The sequence below is a fragment of the Ranitomeya imitator genome, chromosome 1, assembly GCF_032444005.1.
Source record: "Ranitomeya imitator isolate aRanImi1 chromosome 1, aRanImi1.pri, whole genome shotgun sequence".
NCBI classification, from domain to species: Eukaryota; Metazoa; Chordata; class Amphibia; order Anura; family Dendrobatidae; genus Ranitomeya; species Ranitomeya imitator.
Window position 1 is genome coordinate 124,738,227 of NC_091282.1, and position 20,186 is coordinate 124,758,412.

The window sequence follows — 20,186 nt, forward strand, 5'->3', positions numbered from 1 at the left end:
ATCTATGTCTGTGTCCGGCTGGGGTTGTCAGGGGGTACATGGTGATGTTCCATTGCTGTCAATTTCGCCTTCCACTCCTTCTGAAGTCCCTGAGTTTTTGTCAGATTACCGGGATGTATTTGATGAGCCCAAATCCAGTGCCCTACCTCCTCATAGGGATTGCGATTGTGCTATTAATTTAATTCCTGGTAGTAAGTTTCCTAAGGGCCGACTGTTTAATTTATCTGTGCCAGAGCACGCCGCTATGCGGAGTTATATAAAGGAATCCTTGGAGAAAGGTCATATTCGCCCGTCGTCATCACCGTTGGGAGCAGGGTTCTTTTTTGTGGCCAAGAAGGATGGTTCTTTGAGACCTTGTATTGATTACCGCCTTCTTAACCCCTTCCCGACCTTTGACGCCACGTAGGCGTCATGAAAGTCGGTGCCAATCCGACCCATGACGCCTATGCGGCGTCATGGAAAGATCGCGTCCCTGCAGATCGGGTGAAAGGGTTAACTCCCATTTCACCCGATCTGCAGGGACAGGGGGAGTGGTAGTTTAGCCCAGGGGGGGTGGCTTCACCCCCTCGTGGCTACGATCGCTCTGATTGGCTGTTGAAAGTGAAACTGCCAATCAGAGCGATTTGTAATATTTCACCCATTATAACGGGTGAAATATTACAATCCAGCCATGGCCAATGCTGCAATATCATCGGCCATGGCTGGAAATACTAATGTGCCCTCACCCCACCCCTCCGATCGCCCCCCCACCCCCCCGATCTGGCCGGTACACTGCTCCGGCTCCCCTCCGTCCAGTGCTCCGCTCCCCCCCGTGCTCGTGTCCGCTCCCCCCGTGCTCCAATCACCCCCCCGTGCTCCAATCACCCCCCCTGCACTCCGATCCACACCCCCCCGTGCTCCGTTCCACCCCCCCGTGCTCCATTCCAGCCCCCCCGTGCTCCGTTCCACGCCCCCCGCGCTCCGTTCCACCCCTCCCGCGCTCCGATTCCCCCCCCGTGCTCCGATCCCCCCCCCGTGGTCCCCCCCACCCCATCATACTTACCGATCCAGCCGTGGTCCCGTCCGTCTTCTCCCGGGCGCCGCCATCTTCCAAAATGGCGGGCGCATGCGCAGTGCGCCCGCCGAATCTGCCGGCCGGCAGATTCGTTCCAAAGTGCATTTTGATCACTGAGATATAATCTATCTCAGTGATCAAAATAAAAAAAATAATAAATGACCCCCCCCCCCCCCCTTTGTCACCCCCATAGGTAGGGACAATAAAAAAATAAAGAAATTTTTTTTTTCCACTAATGTTAGAATAGGGTTAGGGTTAGGGGTAGGGTTAGGGTTAGGGGTAGGGTTAGGGTTAGGGTTAGGGGTAGGGTTAGGGGTAGGGTTAGGGGTAGGGTTAGGGTTAGGGTTAGGGTTAGGGCTAGGGTTAGGGCTAGGGTTAGGGTTAGGAATGTGCACACGTATTCTGGTCCTCTGCGGATTTTTCCGCTGCGGATTTGATAAATCCGCAGTGCTAAACCGCTGCGGATTTATGGCGGATTTACCGCGTTTTTTTCTGCGCATTTCACTGCGGTTTTACAATTGCGATTTTCTATTGGAGCAGTTGTAAAACCGCTGCGGAATCCGCACAAAGAAGTGACATGCTGCGGAATGTAAACCGCTGCGTTTCCGTGCAGTTTTTCCGCAGCATGTGTACAGCGATTTTTGTTTCCCATAGGTTTACATTGAACTGTACACTCATGGGAAACTGCTGCGGATCCGCAGCGTTTTCCGCAGCGTGTGCACATACCTTTAGAATTAGGCTATGTGCACACGGTGCGGATTTGGCTGCCGATTCGCAGCAGTGTTCCATCAGATTTACAGTACCATGTAAACATATGAAAAACCAAATCCGCTGTGCCCATGGTGCGGAAAATACCGCGCGGGAACGCTGCGTAGTATTTTCCGCAGCATGTCAATTCTTTGTGCGGATTCCGCAGCGTTTTACACCTGTTCCTCAATAGGAATCCGCAGGTGAAATCCGCACAAAAAACACTGGAAATCCGCGGAAAATCCGCAGGTAAAACACAGTGCCTTTTACCCGCAGATTTTTCAAAAATGGTGCGGAAATATCTCACACGAATCCGCAACGTGGGCACATAGCCTTAGGGTTAGGGTTGGAATTAGGGTTGTGGTTAGGGTTAGGGGTGTGTTGGGGTTAGTGTTGTGGTTAGGGGTGTGTTGGGGTTAGGGTTGTGATTAGGATTATGGCTACAGTTGGGATTAGGGTTAGGGGTGTGTTGGGGTTAGTGTTGGAGTTAGAATTGAGGGGTTACCACTGTTTAGGCACATCAGGGGTCTCCAAACGCAACATGGCGCCACCATTGATTCCAGTCAATCTCGTATTCAAAAAGTCAAATGGTGCTCCCTCACTTCCGAGCCCTGACGTGTGCCCAAACAGTGGTTTACCCCCACATATGGGGTACCAGCATACTCAGGACAAACTGCGCAACAATTACTGGGGTCCAATTTCTCCTGTTACCCTTGTGAATCTAAAAAAATGCTTGCTAAAACATAATTTTTGAGGAAAGAAAAATGATTTTTTATTTTCACGGCTCTGCGTTGTAAACGTCTGTGAAGCACTTGGGGGTTCAAAGTGCTCACCACATATCTAGATAAGTTCCTTGGGGGGTCTAGTTTCAAAAATGGGGTCACTTGTGGGGGGTCTCTACTGTTTAGGCACACCAGGGGCTCTGCAAACGCAACGTGACACCCGCAGACCATTCCATCAAAGTCTGCATTTCAAAAGTCACTACTTCCCTTCTGAGCCCCGACGTGTGCCCAAACAGTGGTTTACCCCCACATATGGGGTATCAGCGTACTCAGGAGAAACTGGACAACAACTTTTGGGGTCCAATTTCTCCTGTAACCCTTGGGAAAATAAAAAATTCTGGGCTAAATAATTATTTTTGAGGAAAGAAAACGTATTTATTATTTTCACGGCTCTGCATTATAAACTTCTATGAAGCACTTGGGGGTTCAAAGTGCTCACCACACATCTAGATAAGTTCCTTTGGGGGTCTAGTTTCCAAAATGGGGTCACTTGTGGGGGGTTTCTACTGTTAAGCCACATCAGGGGCTCTGCAAACGCAACGTGACGCCCACAGAGCATTCCATCAAAGTCTGCATTTCAAAACGTCACTACTTCACTTCCGAGCCCCGGCATGTGCCCAAACAGTGATTTACCCCCACATATGGGGTATCAGCGTACTCAGGAGAAACTGGACAACAACTTTTGAGGTCCAATTTCTCCTGTAACCCTTGGGAAAATAAAAAATTCTGGGCTAAATAATTATTTTTGAGGAAAGAAAACGTATTTATTATTTTCACGGCTCTGCATTATAAACTTCTATGAAGCACTTGGGGGTTCAAAGTGCTCACCACACATCTAGATAAGTTCCTTTCAGGGTCTAGTTTCCAAAATGGGGTCACTTGTGGGGGGTTTCTACTGTTTAGGCACATCAGGGGCTCTGCAAACGCAACCTGACGCCCGCAGAGCATTCCATCAAAGTCTGCATTTCAAAACGTCACTACTTCAATTCCAAGCCCCGGCATGTGCCCAAACAGTAGTTTACCCCCACATATGGGGTATCACCGTACTCAGGAGAAACTGGACAACAAATATTGGGGTCAAATTTCTCCTGTTACCCTTGGGAAAATTAAAAAATTCTGGGCTAAATAATTATTTTTGAGGAAAGAAAACGTATTTATTATTTTCACGGCTCTGCATTATAAACTTCTATGAAGCACTTGGGGGTTCAAAGTGCTCACCACACATCTAGATAAGTTCCTTTGGGGGTCTAGTTTCCAAAATGGGGTCACTTGTGGGGGGTTTCTACTGTTAAGCCACATCAGGGGCTCTGCAAACGCAACGTGACGCCCACAGAGCATTCCATCAAAGTCTGCATTTCAAAACGTCACTACTTCACTTCCGAGCCCCGGCATGTGCCCAAACAGTGATTTACCCCCACATATGGGGTATCAGCGTACTCAGGAGAAACTGGACAACAACTTTTGGGGTCAAATTTCTCCTGTTACCCTTGGGAAAATAAAAAATTGCAGGCTAAAAGATCATTTTTGAGAAAATAATTTTTTTTTTTATTTTCATGGCTCTGCGTTATAAACTTCTGTGAAGCACTTGGGGGTTCAAAGTCCTCACCACACATCTAGATTAGTTCCTTTGGGGGTCTAGTTTCTAAAATGGTGTCATTTCTGGGGGATCTCCAATGTTTAGGCACACAGGGGCTCTCCAAACGTGACATGGTGTCCGCTAATGATTGGAGCTAATTTTCCATTTAAAAAGCCAAATGGCGTGCCATCCCTTCCGAGCCCTGCCGTGCGCCCAAACAGTGGTTTACCCCCACATATGGGGTATCAGCGTACTCAGGACAAACTGGACAACAATATTTGGGGTCCAATTTCTCCTATTATCCTTGGCAAAATAGGAAATTCCAGGCTAAAAAATCATTTTTGAGGAAAGAAAAATTATTTTTTATTTTCATGGCTCTGCGTTATAAACTTCTGTGAAGCACCTGGGGGTTTAAAGTGCTCAATATGCATCTAGATAAGTTCCTTGGGGGGTCTAGTTTCCAAAATGGGGTCACTTGTGGGGGAGCTCCAATGTTTAGGCACACAGGGGCTCTCCAAACGCGACATGGTGTCCGCTAACAATTGGAGCTAATTTTCCATTCAAAAAGTCAAATGGCGCGCCTTCTCTTCCGAGCCCTGCCGAGTGCCCAAACAGTGGTTTACCCCCACATATGAGGTATCGGCGTACTCGGGAGAAATTGCCCAACAAATTTTATGATCCATTTTATCCTACTGCCCATGTGAAAATGAAAAAATTGAGGTGAAAAAAAATTTTTTGTGAAAAAAAATTACTTTTTCATTTTTACAGATCAATTTGTGAAGCACCTGAGGGTTTAAAGTGCTCACTAGGCATCTAAATTAGTTCCTTGGGGGGTCTAGTTTCCAAAATGGGGTCACTTGTGTGGGAGCGCCAATGTTTAGGCACACAGGAGCTATCCAAACGCGACATGGTGTCCGCTAACGATGGAAATAATTTTTCATTCAAAAAGTCAAATGGCGCTCCTTCCCTTCCGAGCCTTACCATGTGCCCAAACAGTGGTTTACCTCCACATGTGAGGTATTGGTGTACTCAGGAGAAATTGCCCAACACATTTTAGGATCCATTTTATCCTGTTGCCCATGTGAAAATGAAAAAATTGAGGCTAAAAGAATTTTTTTGTGAAAAAAAAGTACTTTTTCATTTTTACGGATCAATTTGTGAAGCACCTGGGGGTTCAAAGTGCTCACTATGCATCTAGATAAGTTCCTTGGGGCGTCTAGTTTCCAAAATGGCGTCACTTGTGGGGGAGCTCCAATTTTTAGGCACACGGGGGCTCTCCAAACGTGACATGGTGTCCGCTAAAGAGTGGAGCCAATTTTTGATTCAAAAAGTCAAATGGCGCTCCTTCCCTTCCAAGCCCTGCCGTGCGCCAAAACAGTGGTTTACCCCCACATATGAGGTATCAGCGTACTCAGGACAAATTGGACAACAACGTTCGTGGTTCAGTTTCTCCTTTTACCATTGGGAAAATAAAAAAATTGTTGCTAAAAGATAATTTTTGTGACTAAAAAGTTAAATGTTCATTTTTTCCTTCCATGTTGCTTCTGCTGCTGTGAAGCACCTGAAGGGTTAATAAACTTCTTGAATGTGGTTTTGAGTACCTTGAGGGGTGCAGTTTTTAGAATGGTGTCACTTTTGGGTATTTTCAGCCATATAGACCCCTCAAACTGACTTCAAATGTGAGGTGGTCCCTAAAAAAAATGGTTTTGTAAATTTCGTTGTAAAAATGACAAATCGCTGGTCGAATTTTAACCCTTATAACTTCCTAACAAAAAAAAATTTTGTTTCCAAAATTGTGCTGATGTAAAGTAAACATGTGGGAAATGTTATTTATTAACTATTTTGTGTCACATATCTCTCTGGTTTAACAGAATAAAAATTCAAAATGTGAAAATTGCGAAATTTTCAAAATTTTCGCCAAATTTCCGTGTTTATCACAAATAAATGCAGAATTTATTGACCTAAATTTACCACTAACATGAAGCCCAATTTGTCACGAAAAAACAATCTCAGAACCGCTAGGATCCGTTGAAGCGTTCCTGAGTTATTACCTCATAAAGGGACACTGGTCAGAATTGCAAAAAACGGCAAGGTCTTTAAGGTCAAAATAGGCTGGGTCTTGAAGGGGTTAATAAGATCACAGTCAAATTTCAGTATCCTTTGCCGTTGCTGTCTGATTTGTTTGCTCGGATTAAGGGGGCTAGTTGGTTCACCAAGATAGATCTTCGAGGGGCGTATAATCTTGTGCAAATTAAACAGGGCGATGAATGGAAAACAGCATTTAATACGCCCGAGGGCCATTTTGAGTACCTGGTTATGCCATTCGGGCTTTCTAATGCTCCATCTGTGTTTCAGTCCTTTATGCATGACATCTTCCGAAAGTACCTGGATAGATTCATGATTGTATATTTGGATGATATTTTGGTCTTTTCGGATGATTGGGAGTCTCATGTAAAGCAGGTCAGAATGGTGTTTCAGGTCCTTCGTGCGAATTCCTTGTTTGTGAAGGGGTCAAAGTGTCTCTTTGGAGTTCAGAAGGTTTCATTTTTGGGTTTCATTTTTTCCCCTTCTACTATCGAGATGGACCCTGTTAAAGTTCAGGCCATTTATGATTGGACTCAGCTGACATCTGTGAAGAGCCTGCAGAAGTTCCTGGGCTTGGCTAATTTTTACCGTCGCTTCATCGCTAATTTTTCTAGTGTTGCTAAACCGTTGACTGATTTGACCAAGAAAGGTGCTGATGTGGTCAATTGGTCCTCTGCGGCTGTAGAGGCTTTTCAGGAGTTGAAGCGTCGTTTTTCTTCTGCCCCTGTGTTGTGCCAGTCAGATGTTTCGCTCCCGTTTCAGGTCGAGGTTGATGCTTCTGAGATTGGAGCAGGGGCTGTTTTGTCGCAAAGAAGTTCTGATGGCTCAGTGATGAAACCTTGTGCCTTCTTTTCTAGAAAATTCTCGCCTGCTGAGCGCAATTATGATGTTGGCAATCGAGAGTTGTTGGCCATGAAGTGGGCATTCGAGGAGTGGCGACATTGGCTTGAAAGAGCCAAGCATCGCGTGGTGGTCTTGACGGATCACAAGAATTTGACTTATCTCGAGTCTGCCAAACGGTTGAATCCTAGACAGGCTCGATGGTCGCTGTTTTTCTCCCGTTTTGATTTTGTGGTTTCGTACCTTCTGGGCTCTAAGAATGTGAAGGCTGATGCCCTGTCAAGGAGTTTTGTGCCTGACTCTCCGGGTGTTCCTGAGCCGGCGGGTATTCTCAAAGAGGGGGTCATTTTGTCTGCCATCTCCCCTGATTTGCGGCGGGTGCTGCAGAAGTTTCAGGCTGATAGACCTGACCGTTGTCCAGCGGAGAAACTGTTTGTCCCTGATAGATGGACTAATAGAGTTATCTCTGAGGTTCATTGTTCGGTGTTGGCTGGTCATCCTGGAATCTTTGGTACCAGAGATTTGGTGGCTAGATCCTTTTGGTGGCCTTTTTTGTCGCGGGATGTGCGTTCTTTTGTGCAGTCCTGTGGGACTTGTGCTCGGGCTAAGCCCTACTTTTCTCGTGCCAGTGGGTTGCTTTTGCCCTTGCCGGTCCCGAAGAGGCCCTGGACGCATATTTCTATGGATTTTATTTCAGATCTCCCTGTCTCTCAAAGGATGTCGGTCATTTGGGTGGTTTGTGATCACTTCTCTAAGATGGTCCATTTGGTACCCTTGTCTAAATTGCCTTCCTCCTCTGATTTGGTGCCATTGTTTTTCCAGCATGTGGTTCATTTGCATGGCATTCTGGAGAACATCGTCTCGGACAGAGGTTCCCAGTTTGTTTCGAGGTTTTGGCGGTCCTTTTGTGCTAAGATGGGCATTGATTTGTCTTTTTCTTCGGCTTTCCATCCTCAGACTAATGGCCAAACCGAACGAACTAATCAGACTTTGGAAACATATCTGAGATGCTTTGTTTCTGCTGATCAGGATGATTGGGTGTCCTTCTTGCCTTTGGCTGAGTTCGCCCTTAATAATCGTGCCAGCTCGGCTACTTTGGTTTCGCCTTTTTTCTGTAATTCTGGTTTCCATCCTCGTTTCTCTTCAGGGCAGGTTGAGCCTTCGGACTGTCCTGGTGTGGATACTGTGGTGGACAGGTTGCAGCAGATTTGGACTCATGTGGTGGACAATTTGATATTGTCCCAGGAGAAGGCTCAACGTTTCGCTAACCACCAGCGCTGTGTTGGTCCCCGACTTCGTGTTGGGGATTTGGTTTGGTTGTCGTCTCGTTATGTTCCTATGAAGGTTTCCTCTCCTAAGTTTAAGCCTCGTTTCATTGGTTCGTATAAGATTTCTGAAGTTCTCAATCCTGTGTCATTTCGTTTGGCTCTTCCAGCTTATTTTGCCATCCATAATGTGTTCCATAGGTCGTTGTTGCGGAGATACGTGGCGCCTATGGTTCCCTCCGTTGATCCTCCTGCCCCGGTGTTGGTCGAGGGGGAGTTGGAGTATGTGGTGGAGAAGATTTTGGATTCTCGTATTTCGAGACGGAAACTCCAGTACCTGGTCAAGTGGAAGGGTTATGGTCAGGAAGATAATTCCTGGGTTTTTGCCTCTGATGTTCATGCTGCCGATCTAGTTCGTGCCTTTCATTTGGCTCGTCCTGATCGGCCTGGGGGCTCTGGTGAGGGTTCGGTGACCCCTCCTCAAGGGGGGGGGTACTGTTGTGAATTCTGTTATCGAACTCCCTCCTGTGGTCATGAATGGTACTTCGGCGAGTTCTGTCCATGGACTCCCTCTGGTGGCTGTGAGTGGAGCTGCTGCTTCTGAGGTTCCTTCCACAGGTGACATAGTTTATTCTTTGGCTGGCTGCTCTATTTAACTCCACTTAGATCGTTACTCCATGCCAGCTGTCAATGCTCTTGTACTGGTTCAGTTCGCTCTTGGACCTTTCTGGTGACCTGTCTACTCCAGCAGAAGATAAGTCCCTTCTAGTTAATTATTTGTTCATTGTTTCCTTGTCCAGCTTGCTATCATGATTTTGCCTTGCTAGCTGGAAGCTCTGGGATGCAGAGTGGCACCTCCGCACCGTGAGTCGGTGCGGAGGTCTTTTTGCACACTCTGCGTGGTCTTTTTGTAGTTTTTTGTGCTGACCACAAAGATACCTTTCCTATCCTCAGTCTGTTTAGTAAGTCGGGCCTCCCTTTGCTGAAACCTGTTTCATTTCTGTGTTTTTTGACTTTCATCTTAACTCACAGTCAATATATGTGGGGGGCTGCCTTTTCCTTTGGGGAGTTTCTCTGAGGCAAGGTAGGCTTTATTTTCTATCTCTAGGGCTAGTTAGCTCTTAGGCTGTGAAGAGGCGTCTAGGCAGAGTTAGGTACGCTCCACGGCTATTTCTAGTTGTGTGATAGGATTAGGGGTTGCAGTCAGCAGAGCTCCCACTTCCCAGAGCTTGTCCTGTGTGAGTTTAACCATCAGGTCGTTCCGGGTGCTCCTAACCACCAGGTCCATAACAGTAGTCCCATCATCCAGCACCTGTGTTCAATTGTAAAAAAAATAAAAAACATTTACATGCAATATACATAGTCACCGAACACCTAATCCCCGACGTCTGCATCTAGTGCAAGCAATCAAAAATAATAAACCAACATATACTCTCTGTCAGCCGTAATCCATTTAATAATGAGTGTCCCACGACAATCTCACATGTAGAACAGTCACATCGGGAGATGTGACCACTCTACCTGGCCTCCAGCGATACACTGACAGGAGGCAATCGCTCCCGCAGTGTATCACTGAGTTGCTGCAAAAGTTCACAGGAGTTCAGCTCCACTGCCCTCACTTGCGGCAGTGCTGGGACAGCTGAGAGCTGATGTTTTTAGCCATGGCCCCTTCCCAGGCTATTAATATCAGCCCGCAGCCGTCTGCCTTAGCTTTTGCTGGTTCGATTTTATAGGGGGACCCCATGTCAATTTTTTTCTGGGGTTACCCTGTAGACTAGCCAGTAAAGGCTAAGCAAACAGCTGTTAGCTGATGTTACTAACCTGGGAACCTTTATGGCTATTGGCTCCTTCTCAGAATATTAACATCTGCCCTCAGACATCGGCTTTCCCTCTGCTGATTATTAAAATTGTGCGGGAGCCCACACAATTTTTTTTTTTTGTTAAAGCTGAGGGTTGGACGCTGCGTACATCCACAGTGTCCATCCTGCAGTGGCCAGATGTTACAGCGTAGTGGATGGGATGTCAAGAAATCTCATCTCCACTATGCGGGCACAGACGCCTCCGGCTTCCCTGTGGAGACTGATATGCGGATATCAATCCATTTAATTACCAAAGCCTTCCTAATGAAAAATGATTGCTCATTAAATATTATACATAATGTATTTCTTTTATTTATAATATAAGCAAATAGGGGATACTAGCAACCAAAATATTACTGTTCTCTATCTATGCTTATTGTAAGTGTAAAGTTGGGAAAGGCTGGTAAGGTCTGTGCCCAGGTGCTGGCAACTCATCCTGCTTTGGCCAGTGTGTTAAGATACAGGATTAGTGCTGCAAAATACACATTTGTTATTGGCTTAGTGCACAATTTACTTTCTTTGTGAGATCGGTATAGATCTATTCGGAAACAAATCTGTTTCTCTAATATTATATTACTCCAATGGTCCAATTTGTTATAGAATCCTATACTTTATACATCCCAGGAGGAGGTGCACAGTACATCTGCAAGTCACAAATGATCTCCACACTTGTAAAAAAAGAACAATACAGGATTAAACAGTGCCCAGAAAGTCATTGTGATACGTCAGTGGTGAAACAGAAGAGGAAGCAAGGGCTTTACTGAGATATTTTATTCCATTTTAATGAAGTCTCGAGTCTCATATTAGAACGGTGGAAGAATAATGCTTTGTTTCATATTAAAACAATTTATCACCATACTATGTGCTGGCTTTATTCAATAGATCATCATATACAGGGTTCACTTGGAGCATTTTCTACCCATGTACTGTATGAATGAAAGGTGACCCTCAGAAGCTTGGCTAATTTGGCTAATAAGATTGAAATATTTCCGCCATTTCTATGATTGTATAATTATACTGTGTATATATATATATATACATATATATATATATACATATATATATATATATATATATATATATATATATACCGTATTTTTCGGACTATAAGACGCACCAGACTATAAGGCGCACCCATGTTTAGAGGTGGAAAATAGGGAAAAAAATATTTGAAGCAAAAAAATGTGGTAAAATATCTAATAACATAAATAACATACTATTATATGTGGTGTTATTATATATAATAGTATGTTATTATGTTGGAAGCTGCGGGACCAGTGTGGTGTCTGCACAATACTATATGAAGATACTGGAGGGTGAGTATAAGAATGGGGGCACAGGGCTTATATTGAAAGCACCACTCCAGCACTGCAAAATAACACTGGAGTGCTGCTTTAAAATCCCATGGGAGAACTATAACTCACAGCATGTCCTGCAGATCCTATGACATGCTGGGAGTTATAGTTCACCAAAGGAATGGCAGAGTGCTTTATTGTGTTTTGTAAAGACTAACCTCTTAATTGTGGCAGCCAGCCAGGCACGCCGTGGTGAGGTAAAAAGCTAGAGAATCCCATCACCGCACACACAGAGCCTTCCCTCTTGTTGCCTTTCCAGCACAGATGTGACAGCACAGGTTATAAGAGGAAGCCAGCAGATTCTAGTGGGGAGTCTGAAGGACCTGTGATGATGTCAAGAAGAGGGAGGGCTCTGATGCTCCAGCCCGCCCACTTCTGACATCACACAGGTCCTCCTTGTGCACAGCAGTCCAGCCCAGGCAGGTATGCAGCAATCTCATCTCCTCTCCCCTGGCACCCTGCTGCTGCTGCCTCCTCCTCCCCCGGACACACAGATCTCCCCAGCTGCTGCAGGAATCCAGCGCTGGGGAAACCATGTGTGTCCCTGCAAATGGAGTATTCATTTGCTGCTCCTGGCTTGCCGTTCAGCTAATAGGTGGGCGGGGAAGCAGCCAATGAATATTCACTGCACTTAATCATCGGGACCATGTAGTTTCCCCAGGGCCGATTCAGGGCAGTGGGGGACATTTTTCTGCCTCCTGAAGTGGGATAACAGTGCGATCCCACTTGCTGCTGCTGCCCCCCTCCCCACATGCTACATCCCTACCATAAGACGCACCCACACTTTCCTCCTAAATTTGGAGGAATTAAAGTGCGTCTTATGGTCAGAAAAATACGGTGTATATATATATATATATATATATATATATATATATATATATATATATACACACACACAGTTTATAATGACAATAACAAATTGTATTGTGGTACCGTGTTAGCCAGAAAAATAGATGTGAATACTTTTCTGCCCAATGATGGGCAGTATTCTAGGAGAGATACGTTTATTGGCTAACCAGAAAATAATATGTTTGCAAGGTTTCAGAGCACAGTGGCTCCTTCTTCAGGCAAGATTACAAATAGATTAATAAGAAACAAGCCCAACATTTAGAGAATACTACAGCAGGACATTTGTTCAGGGGGGTGGGAAAGTTTGGTACCTTCTAAAGATAAGCCAAGGTAATCAAATTAGGCATTTTCTTACAAATGGAGAGGCAGTGGGAATAATGTTCTTAAGGTACCGTTACACTAAGCGACGCTGCAGCGATATAGACAACGAGCCGATCGCTGCAGCGTCGCTGTTTAGGTCGCTAGGAGACGTCAAACACGGCAACACCAGAACGATGCAGGAGCAATCCAGTGACGTACTTATCGTTCTCGCTGGTTGTTAGCTCCGTGAAAAAACATTGCTGGCATCGTTGCTTTTGCTGTCAAACATGATGAATCACGCCGACCTGATGACCAAATAAAGTTCCGGACTTCTAGCTACGACCAGCGATGTCACAGCGGGATCCTGATCGCTGCTGTGTGTCAAACACATCGAGATCGCTATCCAGGACGCTGCAACGTCACGGATCGTTCTCGTTCTCATTGTAAAGTTGCTCAGTGTGAAGGTACCTTTAGTTATCTGGAGTCCTTCTGGTGGAAGTGTGAATTGTATCCATGTAGTGACTCATAAATCCAGGTGTTAAATTGAGTCCTAGTGTCAACGAATTAAACAACTTCATTAGTTTGTATTCCCAAATTTACCTTTCCCTGTGGTCCTTAAAATGACCTTTTAGTACTAAGACTTTTAAGTCTGTCATACTGTGCCCAGGTCCAGAGAAATGTTTTCCCACCTGTGTGTCCATTTCATTCCTGATTATGTGTCTGTGTAGATTCATCCTAGTTTGTACTCAGTCTTTGCATAGTCTCCCCAATATAGATACTTCCAGGACACCTCGTACATTGTATCATGTTACACCATGTTGGAGGAGGGTGTGAAAGAAAAGGAACCCATGACCTTATAGTCCTGATTTGTGTTTGGTACACAGACTATACTTGTTGGTAATATGTGGGTACACGTTTTGCATTTTTTATTGTTACAGGGGAATGTGCCAGTCACTGATGGTGATGATAGGGCACTTCTGACAAGCAGATTCCTTAAGTTAGGGGGCTGTTTGTAGGAGAGAAGTGGTAGTTCTGGGAATATGTCTTTCAATTTGTGATCTCTATGGAATATGGGTTGGAGATCAGCACCAATTTTCCTTAGGATGCTCATGTGGGGGTTGTATGTGACCACAAGAGGTACCCTGTTGTTATCCTCTTTCAATTTGTAACCCAGGAGGCTGTTTCTTGGGATCCTTGTAGCCCTGTGGATCTGCTCATCTATTACCAGTGGATGGTATCCTTGTAGTAGGAATGTATTCCTCAGTGATTGCAGCTGTAGTTCCCTGTCTTTGCTGTCTGAACAGATCCGAATATACCTCAGAGCTTGACTGTAGATGATGGATTTTTTTGTGTGTCTTGGATGAAAGCTGTTCCATCTAAGATAAGCCAGACTTCCGGTGGGCTTGTGGTAAATTGATGTTTGTATGGCATTGTTCTTGATGTATATAGTCATGTCCAGAAAATGTATTTGGTCTTTGAAAAGTTGAGGGTGAGCTTGATGGTTGGGTGGTACTTGTTGAAGTTGTTGTGGAAGGTGAGTAGATCATCTTTTGAGCCTGTCCATATTATTAGCAGATCATCAATGTAGCGGAAGTATGCAAAAAGTTTAACAGAGCAAGATGACAAAAATTCTTCCTCCAGTTTTGCCATAAATAAGTTAGCATATTGTGGGGACATTTTGCTTCCCATGGCGCTGCCCATACACTGTTGGTATAAATTGTTCCCAAAAGAAAAATAGTTGTGATGGAGCACAAACCTGATAAATTGCAGTATTGGTTCTGTGGCTAGATTGTTCTTTTGAAGGAAATATTTGCATGCTGCAATTCCATCCTCAGTACAGTTTATACCCACACGTGGTAAAAATTGTTGGTACCCCTCGTTTAATGACAAAGAAATCCACAATGGTCACAGAAAATAACTTGAATCTGACAAAAGTAATAAATAAAAGATCTATGAAAATGAGCAAATGAAAGTCAGACATTGCTTTTCGACCATGCTTCCACAGAATTAAAAAAAAATTAAAACTCATGACATAGGCCTGGACAGAAATGATGGTACCCTTGAAAATAATCTGACAAAAGGGACATGTTAAATCAAGGTGTGTCCTCTAACTAGCATCACAGGTGACTGCTCAGTGAGTGGGCCTGTATATAGGGCTACAGATACTCACTGTGCTGTTTGGTGACATGGTGTGTTTCACACTCAACATGGACAAGAGGAAGCAAAGGAAAGAGTTGTCTCAGGAGATTAGAAAGAAAATTATAGACATCAAAAAGAAAGAAAGAAAATCTGGACATCACCTCCCTTCTAACCAGAATCCCTCAATGTCTGTCCACTATTTCATCCTTCTCCGCTAGATTTCTGAAACTTAACATGGACAAAACAGAATTCATCATCTTTCCCCCATCTCACGCGACCCCCCCCAATGAACCTATCCATTAAGGTAAATGGCAGCCCACTCTCCCCAGTCCCACAAGCTCGCTGCCTCAGGGTAATCCTTGACGCTGATCTCTCCTTCAAACCACATATCCAAGCCCTTTCCACTTCCTGCCGACTTCAGCTCAAAAATATTTCATGAATCCGTTCATTCCTCAACCATGAATCTGCAAAAACCCTAGTCCATGCCCTCATCATCTCTCGCCTTGACTACTGCAACCTCCTGCTCTGTGGCCTCCCCACTAACACTCTCGCACCCCTCCAATCTATTCTAAACTCTGCTGCCCGACTAATCCACCTGTCCCCCCGCTATTCCCCGGCCTCTCCCCTCTGTCAATCCCTTCACTGGCTCCCTATTGCCCAGAGACTCCACTACAAAACCCTAACCATGACGTACAAAGCCATCCACAACCTGTCTCCTCCATACATCTGTGACCTTGTCTCCCGGTACTTTCCTACACGCAACCTCCGATCCTCACAAGATCTCCTACTCTACTCCCCTCTTATCTCCTCTTCCCACAATCGTATACAAGATTTCTCTCGCGTATCACCCCTACTCTGGAACTCTCTACCATAACACATCAGACTCTCGCCTACCATCGAAACCTTCAAAAAGAACCTGAAGACCCACCTCTTCCGACAAGCCTACAACCTGCAGTAACCACCAATCAACGAAACCGCTGCATGACCAGCTCTATCCTCGCCTACTGTATCCTCACCCATCCCTTGTAGATTGTGAGCCTTCGCCGGCAGGGTCCTCACTCCTCCTGTACCAGTTATGACTTGTATTGTTTAAGATTATTGTACTTGTTTTTATTATGTATACCCCTCCTCACATGTAAAGTGCCATGGAATAAATGGCGCTATAACAATAAATAATAATAATAATAGACAAACATGTTAAATGTAAAAGTTATAAGACCATTTCTAAGCAGCTTGATGTTCCTGTGACTATAGTTGCACATATTATTCAGAAATGTAAGATCCATGGGACGGAAGCCAACCTCCCTGGACATGCCCACAGGAGGAAGATTGATGACAAACCAAAGAGACGGATAATACGAATGGTAACAAAAGAGCCCAGAAAAATTTCTAGACAGATTAAAGGTGAACTTCAAGCTCAAGGAACATCAGTGTCAAATCACACTATCCGTCGTTGTATGAGCCAAAGTGGACTTCATGGGAGACGACCAAGGAGGACACCATTGTTGAAAAATAATAATAAAGAAGCTAGACTGGAATTTGCCAAACTACATGTTGACAAGCCACAAAGCTTCTGGGAGAATGTCCTATGGACAGATGAGACAACAATTGAACTCCTGAGAGAGCTGCCATATGTGTTGGTCTAGAGGACCTGGACAGGACTGTTTATAAACTTTGTTTCCTTTTGAGCCAGCAAGGCTGTTTTTTTTCCTGTTACCATTTTGTGGTTTATGATACAATAAACCACCCAGAGACTTTAACCCACAGTATTGCTATCAGTGTGTCAAGACTGGGAGAAGAGGGATGCATTGATTCCCGGGAAGACAGGACCTGGAGACAGCCACAAGCTCTCAAGGGGACGCGGGACTGGAGAGAGATTGCTTCAGGCCTGACAGGACCTGAAGCACCTGACTGCTGGGGGGAGTGGCCTAAGCTCCAGGTAGCTAGGAGCTGAAGGAAGACTGCTAGAAAGGTAACTAAAGGGCTACCAAGGGGCACAGACAGGGACGTAACCCAGATCAGGCTGGGGTCAGAGCACGGAATAGCGTGACGATACCAAGGGACTAGACAGAACAGATAGTAGGGGCCAAGCAGAGGTCAATACCAAATGGACAGAGAAAGTACAGAGGCAGAATCCAAACAAACAGTATCCAGAGAACAGACGGAGTCAAAAACCAAGGAATCAGGCAAACCAGCACGTGGCACAAAACACACTCAGGGGTGAACACACTCAGCCAAGAGCGAAAGTATCACTGACAAAGGAAACTCCCAGATGGAGGCTATAAAAAGTCCACCCATGATCAGAGTGAGTGTATAGGAATTAACCCTAGAAGAACCGACCCAGACAAACCATGACACTATGTAGTCACATTCTTTAAGGAGATTTATTTCCTTTTAACATTCTTGGTGCCCTAATTGCTGTTATACCAAAGCCTAGTAAAGACCTACATTACCTGCCAACTACAGTCCAATATCTTTTCTTAACAACAATTTTAAAACATTTCCATCTACGGTATATCTATGTTTGCATTTCACCCAATAAAGTGACTTTTAAAATAAAATTTGAGAATAGGTTAAGGTTGTTTTGGCAGCATGACCTGCCAAAAACTATGGGTGCCAACTTTCATGAGGAGAATTTCATAGAGAGCTTGCAGTTAGATGTTTTGTTTAGTCTCTATACCCTGGTCGGAATGCTGATTGGCACATTAGGAACACTTAAGACTGCAAACCTCAGTTTTTTCTGTTGTTTTTCAACCCTACGTTTAGGTGAGCAGACAGGTCACAGAAAGCTGAATAAAGTGATACCTTGATATCAGCAATCCAATGTCTTATTCCAGAGAAATCCTCGATTTATTATATGTGAATGAGCAGTTCAGGACTATGGGCCGGGCACTGATCTGCATGAGAATCTGCCCCAGAGATTATTTTAAATAATGCTTTGTGATGTGTGATGGCCGCTTTCTGCTCTCCTGATTTCACTGCAGAACTGCGTATGATACCTGACACATTTGCAGGTTCCTCTCAGCTTCAGCTTCTATCTCGCTGACAGCTACTGTTGCAATAGTTATTCTGTCCTCGGGGCCTGTGGCTGCAAATATGGCTCTGTGAGATGCTGAATCTCTTCACCCTACTTACAATTGGCGACGTTCGCAGATAGCTTAACTCAGCTGCTGGCACATGTTATGAAGAGTCCAGAGGAGACTTTGATTTCTTTAAGAATCCTTGTTGAATGCATAAACAGCAGCAGGTATAAAAGACTTCCTTCAGACAGGCTGAAAGCACATGTGCTTCTAATGAAGCCAAGATGGAGACTGAGACACAGGGAGAAGAAGAAGGAAGTGACATGACACCCAGCAGAGGGAGACAGGGAGACAGAAGGGACAAACTTCATGGAAAAGGAGGATTTCAGCTATGCAAAACACAGGAACACATAGCAACAATAAACAATATGAGAGACTGCAATACAGCATGTAAAATGTACAGGACAGTCTCTAAAATGTCTCATTCGTGGGACATAACAATAGTGTAATACAGTAGAGCTGTGACAGCTGCGGTAAATGTGTTTGTGAGAAGACAAAGTTTATTTCTAATGTTCTGTGTTAGTTACTTGTCTTCAGGGCTGCTATTAGGGCATTACTGCCCTTAGTGGTGTATGGGGCCCGGTGGGTAGAGGTGGCTCGGATCAGGCCCCTCTATGCTCACCAAGCCCCAGGGGCAGGAGGATTCTGCTGGTGCAGTAACTGAATGTGCCCGCATGGCAATAGTTAAAAGCCTCAAGCCATTCACAGGCTGGCAGCTGACATCAGCTCACACATTGCGAGTCTACGATGTCACTGTCATATGCCGGCGAGTCCATGCTTCAAATGGATGGAGGACACAACGACACTGGACCACGACTAGGTAAGGAGAAAGTGTTTGTTTTTTAATTGAAAGCAGCAAACCGCAATATGTACGCAGATTGGGGAGCATCATTGGACACATGGGGCAGGATGGAGATTGATGGGGCAGGAACATGGGCCAGGATGGAGACACATGGTCCAGAATCCTGGAGCAGGATGGAGACAGATGGGGCAGAAATAGCGGGCAGGATTGAGACCCATGGTGCAGGATCATGGGGCAGGATGGAGACACATGATAATACCAACATGTCCAAAATAAATAACTGTTAGACACTTCAATTTACTATACATCAACAAATGTCTGTAAGTGGCCTGATTGCCACCAGACAAAAAGAGATTCTAACAAAATATAATCAATAAAAAATCAATTTTATTAATACATAATTAAGAGAAATAATTAAAATAGACAGGGCTAAAAATCTCCAAATGTGGAGGTATAAGCACAGAAAAATTCAGAAGCACTGGAGTGAGAATGTGTAAACCAATAAAAACCCTGAAAAGAGTCTAACTTGTCGTGGTGGTGGTGGCTTAACATTTTTTTGGGCCAAAACAAAATATGATGGCTATGTATGTGATCTGGTGATGGGAACTGTTAGGCTGACGTCACACTAGCGAGTTTTACGGATGTATGAGAGGCGCAAAAACTACACATTGCACACGGACGAATGATTCTCTATGGGGCAGCTTGTATCTGCCGTATATTTCTCGGCCATATTTTACAGGCGTAGAAAATCGCAGCATGCTGCGTTTGTCAGTGTAATGCGCAAAAAATCCGCCAATGAAAGTCAATGGGGACGAGAAAAAAACAGATTACACAAGGACCATCAGTGTGACCTGCGAGAAATACGCAGCGGTGTTCTATAGAACAGCCGGAAATTCAGTGCAGTGTACAGTAAAATCACACTGACAGGTTTTATTAGAATAGACAGTATAAATGTCTACACATAGTATAGGGATATATATATATATATATATATATATATATATATGAGACATATATATATATATTTATATTTCATACAGCGCTAGATAGCAGAAAAGCCGGTAATTCAATTGCCAGCTTTTGCTATCTCCTTCTCAAACCCGACAGGATATGAGACATGGTTTACATACAGTAAACCATTTCATATCCCTTATTTTTGTACATATTCCTCACTAATAATGTTCCAAGTGTCTGTGTGCTAAATTTTGGAGCTCTAGCTGTTAAAATAAAGGGTTAAATCACGGAAAAAAGTGGTGTGGGCTCCCGCGCAATTTTCTCCACCAGAGTGGGAAAGCCAGGGACTGAGGGCAGATATTACTAGCCTAGAGAGGGACCATGGTTATAGGACCCCCGGCTAAAAACATCTGCCCCCAGCCACCCCAGAAAAGGCCCATCTGAAAGATGCGCCTATTCTGGCACTTAGCCTCTCTCTTCCCACTCCCCTGTAGTAGTG